Below are 12,466 nucleotides of genomic sequence, written 5' to 3'. Positions count from 1 at the left end.
ACGATCCTTCATCTTCACCTACTCGAGATAACCGTGACAGGGGAAGTTGCCGAGCAGCTGCCTGCCAAACCCTTCGGCAGAAGATTTTAGTGTGGTCAATTCTTGTTTTTCAGAGCTCTAGAAATCCAGGAATCTATCCAGTGAATTTCAGCCAGTCATCAAAGGCAAGGATAGCCTGCCTCCTGCCTCTGTCCTGCACTCTTTGCTCTCGTTTTCCACCCCGACACCTGCTCCTCTCCCAAGCCCAAGCCTCTCTCACCCGCCATCTTGCCTGTGCAATAGACAGGAAGGTTCTGCTAACAGCCTTTTCCTTTATCAACTTGGCAATAATGGTTCCCCTTTTCTGAGTGCCTCTTTCACAATCGGTTTCCTTGCCCCGATGTCTCATTCCACCGATGAATGCATTTGCACAGGTACACCAGTGGTTATGTTTCAGGACGAGTAAACAAAACTCTGGTTAAAGGTCTGGTATCAGTTTAAGTGTAATTTGTCAGATTGGAGTAAATGCTGAGGTCTTTGTCAGTGTTCTTTACAAACGGAAGCCATTTCTCCCGACCCTGCCTAAGTCTGTGCACAACTCCATCCCCATATATGTATGTTCCATTTGTGAGAGCCGCTTGTGTTGGCTCCTGTAGACTGACTTGCACACCATCCTGACTTGGAACATTGAGTCAGTATGGAAACAGACACTTTCACTGCAGCTGTAACTCTATATTCTGCAGTCTCTTTCCTTTCTCTTTACCTTGTCGGTGAAGCTGCATTTGTAGTATTGTGTTCAGTTTTGATCACCCGGTTATAGGAAGGATGTCTTTAAGCTGGAAAGAGTACAGAGAAGATTTACGAACATGTTGCCAGGATTCGAGGGCCTGAGCCATAGGGAAAGGTTGGGTAAGCCAGGACTGTATTCCTTAGAGCGCAGGAGGCTGAGGGGTGATCTTAAAGATGCACCGACGAGCACCAGGCCTTAATCATCAACACCATCACGGACCTCACCATTTCCGGCGCTCTACCCTCTAATGCCCCCAACCTTATCGTTTCCCAGCCCCGCACGGCCCGATTTTACCTTCTACCTAAAATTCATAAACAGAACTGTCCCGGCAGACCCATTGTTTCTGCCTGTTCATGTCCCACCGAACTTATTTCCACCTCCATCCTATCCCCCCGGTCAAATCCCTCCCCGCCAACGTCCAAGACACCTCACATGCTCTCCGTCTCCTCGATAACTTCTGGTTTCCAGGCCCCCACTCCCTCATCTTTACCATGGATGTCCAGTCACTCCACACTTCCATCCCCCACAAGGATGGTCTTGAAGTCCTCTGTTTCTTCCTTAACCGTAGAACCAACCAATCCCCATCTACTAACACTCTCCTCCGCCTAGCAGAGATGGTTCTTACCCTTAACAATTTCTCCTTTGACTCCTCCCACTTCCTCCAAACCAGAGGCGTAGCTATGTGCACTCACATGGGCCCTAGCTATGCCTGCCTCTTTGTCGGGTAAGTCGAACAATCCCTGTTCCGGACGTACACTGGCCCCATCCCCGAACTCTACCTCCACTACATCGATGACTGCATTGGTGCTACCTCTTGTACCCACTCACTGACTTAATACACTTCACTACCAATTTCCATCCTGCTCTTAAATATACTTGGACTATCTCCGACATCTCCCTACCGTTTCTGGACCTCACCATCTCCATCACAGGAGATAGACTAGTGACTGACATCTACTATAAACCCACTGACTCGCACAGCTATCTGGACTACACTTCTTCCCACCCTGTCCCCTGCAAAAAAGTCTATCCCCTACTTCCAATTCCTCCGTCTACGCCGCATCTGCGCCCGGGATGAGGTGTTTCACACTAGGGCATCAGTGATGTCCTCATTCTTCAGGAAACGGGGCTTCCCCTCTTCCATTATAGATGAGGCTCTCACTAGGGCCTCTTCTATATCCCGCAGCTCCACTCTTGCTCCCCCTCCTCCCATTCGTAACAAGGTTAGAATCCCCCTCATTCTCACCTTCCACCCCACCAGCCAGCGGATCCAACAAATCATCCGCCAACATTTCCGTCACCTCCAACGGGACCCCATTACTGGCCACATCTTCCCATCCCCTTCCCTTTCTGCGTTCCGCAGAGACCGTTCCCCCCATAACTCCCTGGTCCACTCGTCCCTTCCTACCCAAACCACCCCATCCCCGGGCACTTTCCCCTGCAACCGCAGAAGATGCAACACCTGTCCCTTTACCTCCTCCCTCAACTCCATCTAAGGACCCAAACAGTCTTTCCAGGTGAGACAGAGGTTCACCTGCATCTCCTCCAACCTCATTGATTGTATCCGCTGCTCTAGGTGTCAACTTCTTTACATCGACGACACCAAACGCAGGCTCGGCGATCGTTTTGCTCAAGACCTTCGCTCAGTCCGCCTTAACCAACCTGATCTCCCAGTGGTTGAACACTTCAACTCCCCCTCCCACTCCCAGTTCTGTCATGGGCCTCTTCCAGTGCAATAGTGAGGCCCACCGGAAATTGGAGGAACAGCACCTCATATTTCGCTTGGGCAGCTTGCAGCCCAGCGGTATGAACATTGACTTCTCCAACTTTAGATAATTCCTCTGTCCCTCTCTTCGCCTCCCCCTTCCCAGTTCTCCCTCTATCTTCCTGTCTCCACCTATATCCTTCCTTTGCCCGGCCCCCCTGACATCAGTCTGAAGAAGGGTCTCGACCCAGAAAGGCACCCATTCCTTCTCTCCTGAGATGCTGCCTGACCTGCTGAGTTACTCCAGCATTTTGTGATACGGTGATCTTAAAGAGGTTTACAACATCATGAGAGGAATAGATTGGGTAAATGCACAGAGTCTTTTGCCCAGAGTACACAATAGACAATAGACAATAGGTGCAGGAGTAGGCCATTCAGCCCTTCGAGCCAGCACCGCCATTCAATGCGATCATGGCTGATCACTCTCAATCAGTACCCCGTTCCTGCCTTCTCCCCATACCCCCTCACTCCGCTATCCTTAAGAGCTCTATCCAGCTCTCTGTTGAAAGCATCCAACGAACTGGCCTCCACTGCCTTCTGAGGCAGAGAATTCCACACCTTCACCACTCTCTGACTGAAAAAGTTCTTCCTCATCTCCGTTCTAAATGGCCTACCCCTTATTCTTAAACTGCGGCCCCTTGTTCTGGACTCCCCCAACATTGGGAACATGTTTCCTGCCTCTAATGTGTCCAATCCCCTAATTATCTTATATGTTTCAATAAGATCCCCCCTCATCCTTCTAAATTCCAGTGTATACAAGCCCAATCGCTCCAGCCTTTCAACAGACGACAGCCCCCCATTCCGGGAATTAACCTAGTGAACCTACGCTGCACGCCCTCCATAGCAAGAATATCCTTCCTCAAATTTGGAGACCAAAACTGCACACAGTACTCCAGGTGCGGTCTCACCAGGGCCTGGTACAACTGTAGAAGGACCTCTTTGCTCCTATACTCAACTCCTCTTGTTACGAAGGCCAACATTCCATTGGCTTTCTTCACTGCCTGCTGTACCTGCATGCTTCCTTTCATTGACTGATGCACTAGGACACCCAGATCTCGTTGAACTCCCCCTCCTCCTAACTTGACACCATTCAGATAATAATCTGCCTTTCTATTCTTACTTCCAAAGTGAATAACCTCACACTTATCTACATTAAACTGCATCTGCCATGTATCCGCCCACTCACACAACCTGTCCAAGTCACCCTGCAGCCTTATTGCATCTTCCTCACAATTCACACTACCCCCCATCTTAGTATCATCTGCAAATTTGCTAATGGTACTTTTAATCCCTTCGTCTAAGTCATTAATGTATATTGTAAATAGCTGGGGTCCCAGCACCGAACCTTGCGGTACCCCACTGGTCACTGCCTGCCATTCCGAAAGGGCCCCATTTATCCCCACTCTTTGCTTTCTGTCTGTCAACCAATTTTCTATCCATGTCAGTACCCTACCCCCAATACCATGTGCCCTAATTTTCCCCACTAATCTCCTATGTGGGACCTTGTCGAAGGCTTTCTGAAAGTCGAGGTACACCACATCCACTGACTCTCCCCTGTCAATTTTCCTAGTTACATCCTCAAAAAATTCCAGTAGATTTGTCAAGCATGATTTCCCCTTCGTAAATCCATGCTGACTCGGAATGATCCCGTTACTGCTATCCAAATGCTCAGCAATTTCGTCTTTTATAATTGACCCCAGCATCTTCCCCACCACTGATGTCAGACTAACTGGTCTATAATTACCCGTTTTCTCCCTCCCTCCTTTCTTAAAAAGTGGGATAACATTTGCTATCCTCCAATCCACAGGAACTGATCCTGAATCTATAGAACATTGAAAAATGATCTCCAATGCTTCCACTATTTCTAGAGCCACCTCCTTAAGTACCCTGGGATGCAGACCATCAGGCCCTGGGGATTTATCAGCCTTCAATCCCATCAGTCTACCCAAAACCATTTCCTGCCTAATGTGGATTTCCTTCAGTTCCTCCATCACCCTAGGTTCTCCGGCCCCTAGAACATTTGGGAGATTGTGTGTATCTTCCTCAGTGAAGACAGATCCAAAGTAACGGTTTAACTCGTCTGCCATTTCTTTGTTCCCCATAATAAATTCCCCTGTTTCTGTCTTCAAGGGACCCACATTTGCCTTGACTATTTTTTTCCTCTTCACGTACCTAAAAAAACTTTTGCTATCCTCCTTTATATTATTGGCTAGTTTACCCTCGTACCTCATCTTTTCTCCCCATATTGCCTTTTTAGTTAACTTTTGTTGCTCTTTAAAAGAGTCCCAATCCTCTGTCTTCCCACTCTTCTTTGCTATGTTATACTTCCTCTCCTTAGTTTTTATGCTGTCCCTGACTTCCCTTGTCAGCCACAGGTGTCTCTTACTCCCCTTCGAGTCTTTCCACCTCTTTGGAATAAATTGATCCTGCAACCTCTGCATTATTCCCAGGAATACCTGCCATTGCTGTTCTACCGTCTTCCCTGCTAGGGCCTCCTTCCAGTCAATTTTGGCCAGCTCATGCCTCTGTAATCCCCTTTGCTATACTGTAATACGGACACTTCCGATTTTCCCTTCTGCCTTTCCATTTGCAGAGTAAAACTTATCATGTTGTGATCACTGCCTCCTAATGGCTCTTTTACCTCTAGTCCCCTTATCAGATCAGGATCATTACACAACACTAAATCCAGAATTGCCTTCTCCCTGGTAGGCTCCAGTACAAGCTGTTCTAAGAATCCATCTCAAAGGCACTCTACAAACTCTCTTTCCTGGGGTCCATTTCCAACCTGATTTTCCCGGTCTGCCTGCATGTTGAAATCTCCCATAACCACCGTAGCATTACATTTTTGACACGCCAATTTTATCTCCTGATTCAACTTGCACCCTATGTCGAGGCTACTGTTTGGGGGCCTATAGATAACTCCCATTAGGGTCTTTTTACCCTTACAATTTCTAATTTCTATCCATACTGATTCAACATCTCCTGATTCTATGTCACCCCTTGCAAGGGAATGAATATCATTCCTTACCATCAGAGCAACCCCACCCCCTCTGCCCACCTGTCTGTCTTTTCTATACGTTGTGTACCCCTGAATATTCAGTTCCCAGCCCTGGTCCTCTTGTAGCCATGTCTCAGTGATCCCTACAACATCATACTTGCCCATGACTAACTGAGCCTCAAGCTCATCCACTTTATTTTTTATACTACGCGCATTTAAGTACAACACTTTAACTTCTGTATTCACCTCCCCTCTCACATCGGTCACAATTGGCCCTGCCCTTAATTTCTTTTCCCCTCTAGAACTTCTGTTCCCATACTTCCGAGAGTCTTTTGCAATATCTCCTGTATTCCCTTTTTTTTACCTAATCTTCATATTCACAATTTGTCAACCCCTCCCCCCCACTACTTAGTTTAAAGCCACAGGTGTCACACTAGCAAACCTGCCTGCCAGAATGTTTGTCCCCCTGCTGTTAAGATGTAACCCGTCCCTTTTGTACAAGTCACCCCTAGCCCAGAAGAGATCCCAGTGGTCCAGAAATCTAAATCCCTGCTCTCTGCACCAGCCCCTCAGCCATAAATTCATACCCTCTATCTCTCTGTTTCTGGCCTCACCAGCACGAGGTACCGGTAGCAGTCCAGAGATAACCACCTTCGACGTCCTACTTCTCAGTGTTTTTCCCAACTCTCTAAACTCCCGCTATAGCACCTCCTTCCTCTTCTGCCCGACGTCATTCGTGCCCACATGCACAACGACTTCAGGTTGATCGCCTTCCCTCACTAGGATTTTTTGAAGCCGGTCCGTGATGTGCTGAACCCTGGCACCAGGGAGGCAACAGACCATCCTCAAGTCCCTCCTGCTGCCACAGAATCTTCTGTCCGTCCCTCGGACGATGGAGTCACCGACCACTACGGCTCTTCCTGACTTCGGTCTCCCCTGTCGAGTATCCTTGCCAACAGGTCCGCCACTCGGACTGGAAACGTCTTCTGCCCCGACAGTTCCCAAGAGGGTATACCTATTTGCAATAGGCACAGCCACTGGGGTCTCCTGTAGTCCTCGTCCACTCCCCCCTGAAACAGTCTCCCACCTTCGCTCGACCTGGACCCTTGGCGTGACAGCCTCACAATAGTCAAGTCAAGTCAAGTCAATTTATTTGTATAGCACATTTAAAAACAACCCACGTTGACCAAAGTGCTGTACATCTGACCAGGAAAAAAAAAGAAACATACAGTGGCAGGCAGCCAAACACAACGGCGCGGCCATCTTGAACAAAATGTTAATTCAATCACCCACAGTCCAACAATAAAAGCACTAAACAGGCACCCAAAATTACCCAACCCCAAAAACCCCCCAAAACACAGTCCAACAATAAAAGCATTAAATAGGCATTCAAATCACACACCCCAAAACCCCCAAAAACACAGTCCAACAATAAAAGCATCAAACAGGCACTCAAACCACCCAACCCCAAAAACACAAAAAAAAGAAACATCCATCAAAGAAACATCCATCACAGTGAGTCTCCTCCAGTCCTCTCCTCACTGTGATGGAAGGCCACAATGTCTTTCCCTTCTCCTGCTGTCCTCGCCCGCAGTCAGGTTGTTGTGGTTGCAGGCCGCACCGGACGGTCCACAGCGGGCCGAGCCCAAGGCGCGTCGCGTCGCAGCCGCTCCCGCAGCCTCCGAAGACGGCCGGCTCCGCTGATGAAAAGTCCGATCCGGGGCGGGCGAACACGCTGCTGCCGCTGTTGTTGCACGTCGGGGCGGTCGTGGCTCCCGACATTGAAGCCCCCGCCCAGCAGAGAAATATCCCGAGGCCATCCTAGGCCGCGCCGGACGGTGAAATGTCCGCGCCCCAAGCCCCGCGATCCGGGGCGGGCGAACCCGCTGCCGCTGCCGGAGCTCCCGATGTCGGCATCCACGCAGCCCGAGCCTAAGGCGAGTCGCAGCTGCTCCCGCAGCCTCCGAGGACGGCCGGCTCCGGTGGTGGTAAGTCCGATCCGCGGGCTCTGCGAACCAGAGCCCTGGAGGCCGACAGCTCCAGGAGTTGGGCCGATGGTAGGCCGCAGCAGGAACGGAGACACGGCCCAGAAAACAAAGGTCGGGTCTCCGTTCTGAAGGGACACACTAATTTACAGTGTTAGTTTCCCCCTCCCCCCCACATACACACATAGTACATAAACACAAAAACACCACATCACAACTACAATTAAGACAACAAAAAACAACAAAAACACGAAGACAAATGGACCGCAGGTGAGCGGCAGCTGCTAGGGCAGTGCCGCCATTTTGTATGTCGAGGAAACTCTCGCATTCCCGGATGGCCCTGAGGTCATCCAACTGCCTCTCCAACTTCACCACACGTCCCTTCAGGAGCTGCACCTAGACACAGTTCTTGCAGGTGTAGCTCCCAGAAGCTCCAGCGACGTCCCCGTCTTCCCACATCCTGCAGGAAACACACTGCACCAACTTTTCCGCCATTAGGTTTAAGGCGAAGGAGAAAATATTTAATAGGAACCTGAGGGGCATCTTTTTCATACAGATTAAGGAGCTAGTTATTGACCAGGAATTAATGTAGTACATGCCCCAGTCAGCGTCAATGGTGCCAAAGTGGAGATGATTGGGAGCTTCAAGATCCTAGACATAATATTCTGCCTTAGTCCACCTTGACTCCCTCTTCCCTGCCCCTCTTCTGTGAAATGGTCCTTCAAATGGCTCTTAACCATCCTTTTAATTGTGTGTTCAAATATCACCTAATGTGGCATGGTGCCAAGTGTTTGTCAATGCTGCTTTGAATTGCCTTGAAATGTTTTACAATGTTGATGGTGATATATAAAGCAGCCTATTGTTCCAGAGGGAACACACTCCCACTGTTCATTCTCTTAAAACCTATCCTAATTTTGAAGCGTTGACGGCTGATTGAAGTTAAGCTTGCTGAAATGATTGAGATTCTGTACACAAGAACGTGAGATTGCAGGTACTGGAGCAGGTCAGATGGCTTCTCGAATCTGCCCCACCTTTCATCCCGATCTGGACTGCTCTACCCCAGGCTTCTGTGCCAGATCCCAATCCCATCATTTAAAAAAGGGAAATGGAGACGCAAGGAACTGCAGGTCTTGAGCAAAGCACAAAGTGCTGGAGGAACTCAGCAGGTCTGTGGAGGAAATGGACAGATGACATTTCAGGTCAAGAGAGACCTTTCTTCAGACTAATAGAGGAGGGGGAAGCTGGAAAAGCTGCAATTTCAAGTAATTTCCTACTTCTCTTTCCTCCCCCAATTCCCCAATGTGCACACAATTCCCCCACCATCACCCAGCACTCTGGTCACCTGCTTCTTTCCACTCCCCTGAACATTCAATACTCATTCTTCACTTATCGTTCTCATTTCCCTTTTATCCTCCATCTTCCTCCGCCTGCCGCCGCCCCCTGTCCTCTTCCACCCATATCTCTCCCTCGGGGTTTACATTTCCCTCCTTCACTCCTCTCCTTATCGGAAACCTTTTTGTCTCCTTTTCACTTCTTGCCTTTGTCACTTACTCCAATCATCTGCAAATCACCTTCACCTCAACCTATCACTTGCCAAGTTTTGTCCCACCCCCACTTCCCATTCCCAGTTTTTGCCCATCCTACTCCATCAGTCTGAAGAAGGGTCCCAACCTGAAACATCATCTGACCATTCCCTCCACAGATGTTGCCTGTCCCACTGAATTCTTCCAGCATTTTGTGTGTTGCTCAATTAAAAATCTTGTCTGCAGCAGCATCACAGACAGCTAGACTCAGACAACACACACAAAAACAAATTATGCATAAAGATGAGAGGGTTCAGGTGAGGGGGGAAGATTTAATAGGAACCTGCGGGGCAACTTTTTTTACACAAAGGGTGGCAGATATATGGAACTATCTGCCAGAGGAGCTAGTTCAGCCAGATACGATCATAACGTTTAAAAAACATTTGGACAGGTATATGGATAAGATAGGTTTGGAGGGATATTGGACAAATGCCAGCAGGTGGGATGAGTGTAGATGGAGCATGTTGGTCGGTGTGGGAAAGTTGGACTGAAGGGCCTGTTTCCACGATGTATGACTCTCTGACTTTAAATAAATTTGACCGTTGCTCTAATTGAAAACACACTGCCTATAAACACACAGGAAAAGGTTCAATATTTATGTTCAAGAAGTAGCTGGATAATTATTTGAAAGGAAGTTATTAGCAAAGGGTGGCACAGTGGTGCAGTTGGTAGAGCCGCTGCCTCACAGCACTAGTGACCCGGGTTCAATCCTCACCTCAGGTGCTGTCCGTGTGGAGTTTGCACATTCTCCCTGTGACCGTGTGAATTTCCTCTGTGTCCTCCAGTTTCCTCCCAAAGATGTACAGGTTTGTAGGTTAATTGACCATCTGTAAATTGCTCCTCGTGTGTAGTAAATGGATGAGAAAATGGGAAAACAGAACTAGTGTGAACAGGTGATCGATGGTCTGCGTGGGCCTGATGGGCCGAAGGGCCTGTTTCCTTGCTGTATTTTGAAACTGAAAGAAAGCCATGAGGGTTGGGGCCAATGAGGCAGTGTTTCAAAGGGACACCTCAGGCACTGGTGTTTTCCTGTTTCCCTGGTGTCCTGTTTACATAGTCGCTATGACTAAAACATTACCTGATTAGTGAGCCCTTTGTATGAACTTGCTGTTTCCAAATTGGCACAGCATTTCCCACAGTCCAGCAATAGCAATGTTTCAAAGGGAACGGCTCCGAACCATTGTGAGTTGTTATAGTCACTGAACTGCACAGCACGCAAACAGGCTCTTTGGCACACCTTGTCTACACCAATCAAGCAAGTCCCGATTGCGGCATTGGGTAGAATGGATGTGGAGAGGATGTTTCCACTAGTGGGAGAGTCTAAGACCAGAGGCCATAGTCTCAGAATAAAAGGAAATACCTTTAGAAAGGAGATGAGGATGATCTGTGGAATTTATTGCCACAATCAGCTGTGGAGGCCGTCATTGGGTATTTTAAAACGCAGATTGACAGATTCTTGATTAGTATGGGTGTCAAACATTATGGGGAGAATGGGGTTGAGAGGGAAAGATAGATCAGCCATGATTGAATGGTGAAGTAGTCTTGTGTAAGAAGGAACTGCAGATGCTGGTTTAACCCAAAGATAGACACAAAAAGCTGGAATAACTCAGCGGGACAGGCAGCATCTCTGGAGAGAAAGAATCTGTGACCTTAGAAACCTTAGAATCACCAGTCGCCAAACTGAAGTGTTGATGTAGGATCATGGCTGTAAGGATTATTAATTTATTGATTTAAAAAAAAATTATATGTCACCTCCATTGCATTTACAGACCTGTTAAGCTGCAGAAGTAAACACTCTTGGCCCTTCCTCTTGTCTCTCATGACAGAGAGATGGCAAACATGGAGTCATTCAGCATGGAAACAGGCCCAACTCGTGCATGCTGACCAAGATGCCCCATCCATGCTAGTCCCATTTACTTGCGTTTGACCCATAAGTCTCTAAACCTATCCCATCCATGTACTTGGCCAAATGTCTATTTTTATTACATCTCTTCTTGTCGTTAGCATACTGCTAAATGTTGCACAGGCAGTGACTGCGTTACAATGTTGTTCATGTGCTTGCCGCAACTACTTCCCCGAGCAGATTGTTCCACCTGTGTGAAGAAGTGGGCCCTCAGGTTCCTATTATAATTTTGCTTTTTAAAATCATCTCTGCACTCTTTACAGCTTTATGGCATCTTTCTTATAATAGAGTAGCCCAAACTGAACTCTGTGCTCCAAGTCAGGCCTCTCCAATGTCTTGCACAATTGCAACATAATGCCCCAACTTCTATACTCAAGTCCCTGCTCTCTGGAAACAAGGTGGACTTTCCAGTCTTATATAGAAATAGTGTGAGCATTGAGATGGGGGTCATTGCATTTGCCAACAGCTTTCTCAGTGCTGTGCTGTGGATCTTTTCTAGATTTCTCACCATCTGCAAATCATCCCAAAGAGGTGCCTAATGGATAGGAAATATCATCCCTCCTGTAATACCAGCCTTTTGTGATTAGTTACCTGCTTTCCAGGACGTGTTGGAGGAAGATTAGACATGCCTTCAGGTCTATTGAAGCATCCTGCATTACTAAAATTAGGGAAGAGTTAAGAGTATTTAATTATCATATGTACAGACGACGGAACAATAAAATTTTTACTTGCAGTAGCTTAATACGCCTGTAACACAATACATAAAGATAGCTTGGTGAAAGAATTGGCTTCATGGAAGGAAGCAGAGGATGATGGTGGAAGGTATCACAAAATGCTGGAGTAACTCAGCAGGTCAGGCAGCATCTCTGGAGAGAAGGAATGGGTGACATTTCGGGTCGAGACCCTTCTTCAGACTGATGTCAGGAGGGGCGGGACAAAAAAAGGATATAGGTGGAGACAGGAAGACGGTGGGAGAACTGGGAAGGGGGAGGGGAAGAGAGGGACAGAGGAGCTATCTAAAGTTAGAGAAGTCAATGTTCATACCGCTGGGCTGTAAGCTGCCCAAGCGAAATATGACGGTGAAAAGTTGTTTATCAGATTGGATGCCTGTGCCTAGTGGTGTGCCTCATGGATCGGTGCTGGACACATTGCTGTTTGTGGTTTAGATCACCAATTTGGAAAAAAAGGGCAAGGCATGATTAGTAATTTTGAAGATGACACTTAAGTGGGTGTTCTCATAGATAACAAAAATGGTTAACAAAGATAGTCATTGAGGATGTGCCATATTTCTTTAGTCTTCTGACGAGATAGAGGCGTTGGCTTGCTTTTTATGCCGTGGCATCAATGTGGTTGGACGAGGTCAAATTGTTGATAATATTTACACCTGGAATCTGAAGCTCTTGTTGATTTCCACTTTGGCACGATTGATCCAGACTGGGGCGTGTACTCCACCTTGCTCCTTG

At 47.7% G+C, this 12,466-nt stretch overlaps 1 protein-coding gene across 6 annotated transcripts in view; it reads left to right on the top strand.

Annotated features, from left to right (window-relative positions):
* LOC144592816 (anion exchange protein 2-like) overlaps positions 1-12,466 on the top strand; it is a 200,576-nt gene that overhangs the window by 48,451 nt on the left and 139,659 nt on the right. Inside the window, exon 1 of one of the 6 annotated variants that reach the window (XM_078397940.1) lies at positions 7,503-7,520. The exons of the other annotated variants lie outside the window; for them this stretch is intronic. The gene's annotated coding sequence lies outside the window, so the exon portion shown is untranslated. Of the gene's footprint in view, positions 1-7,502; positions 7,521-12,466 lie in introns of those variants that run through there. 6 annotated transcript variants of the gene reach the window in all.

Source organism: Rhinoraja longicauda, chromosome 4, assembly GCF_053455715.1.
Source record: "Rhinoraja longicauda isolate Sanriku21f chromosome 4, sRhiLon1.1, whole genome shotgun sequence".
Classification (NCBI taxonomy): Eukaryota; Metazoa; Chordata; class Chondrichthyes; order Rajiformes; family Arhynchobatidae; genus Rhinoraja; species Rhinoraja longicauda.
The sequence above is the reverse complement of the archived record's forward strand: the minus strand, read 5'-3'. Positions and strand labels throughout refer to the sequence as shown.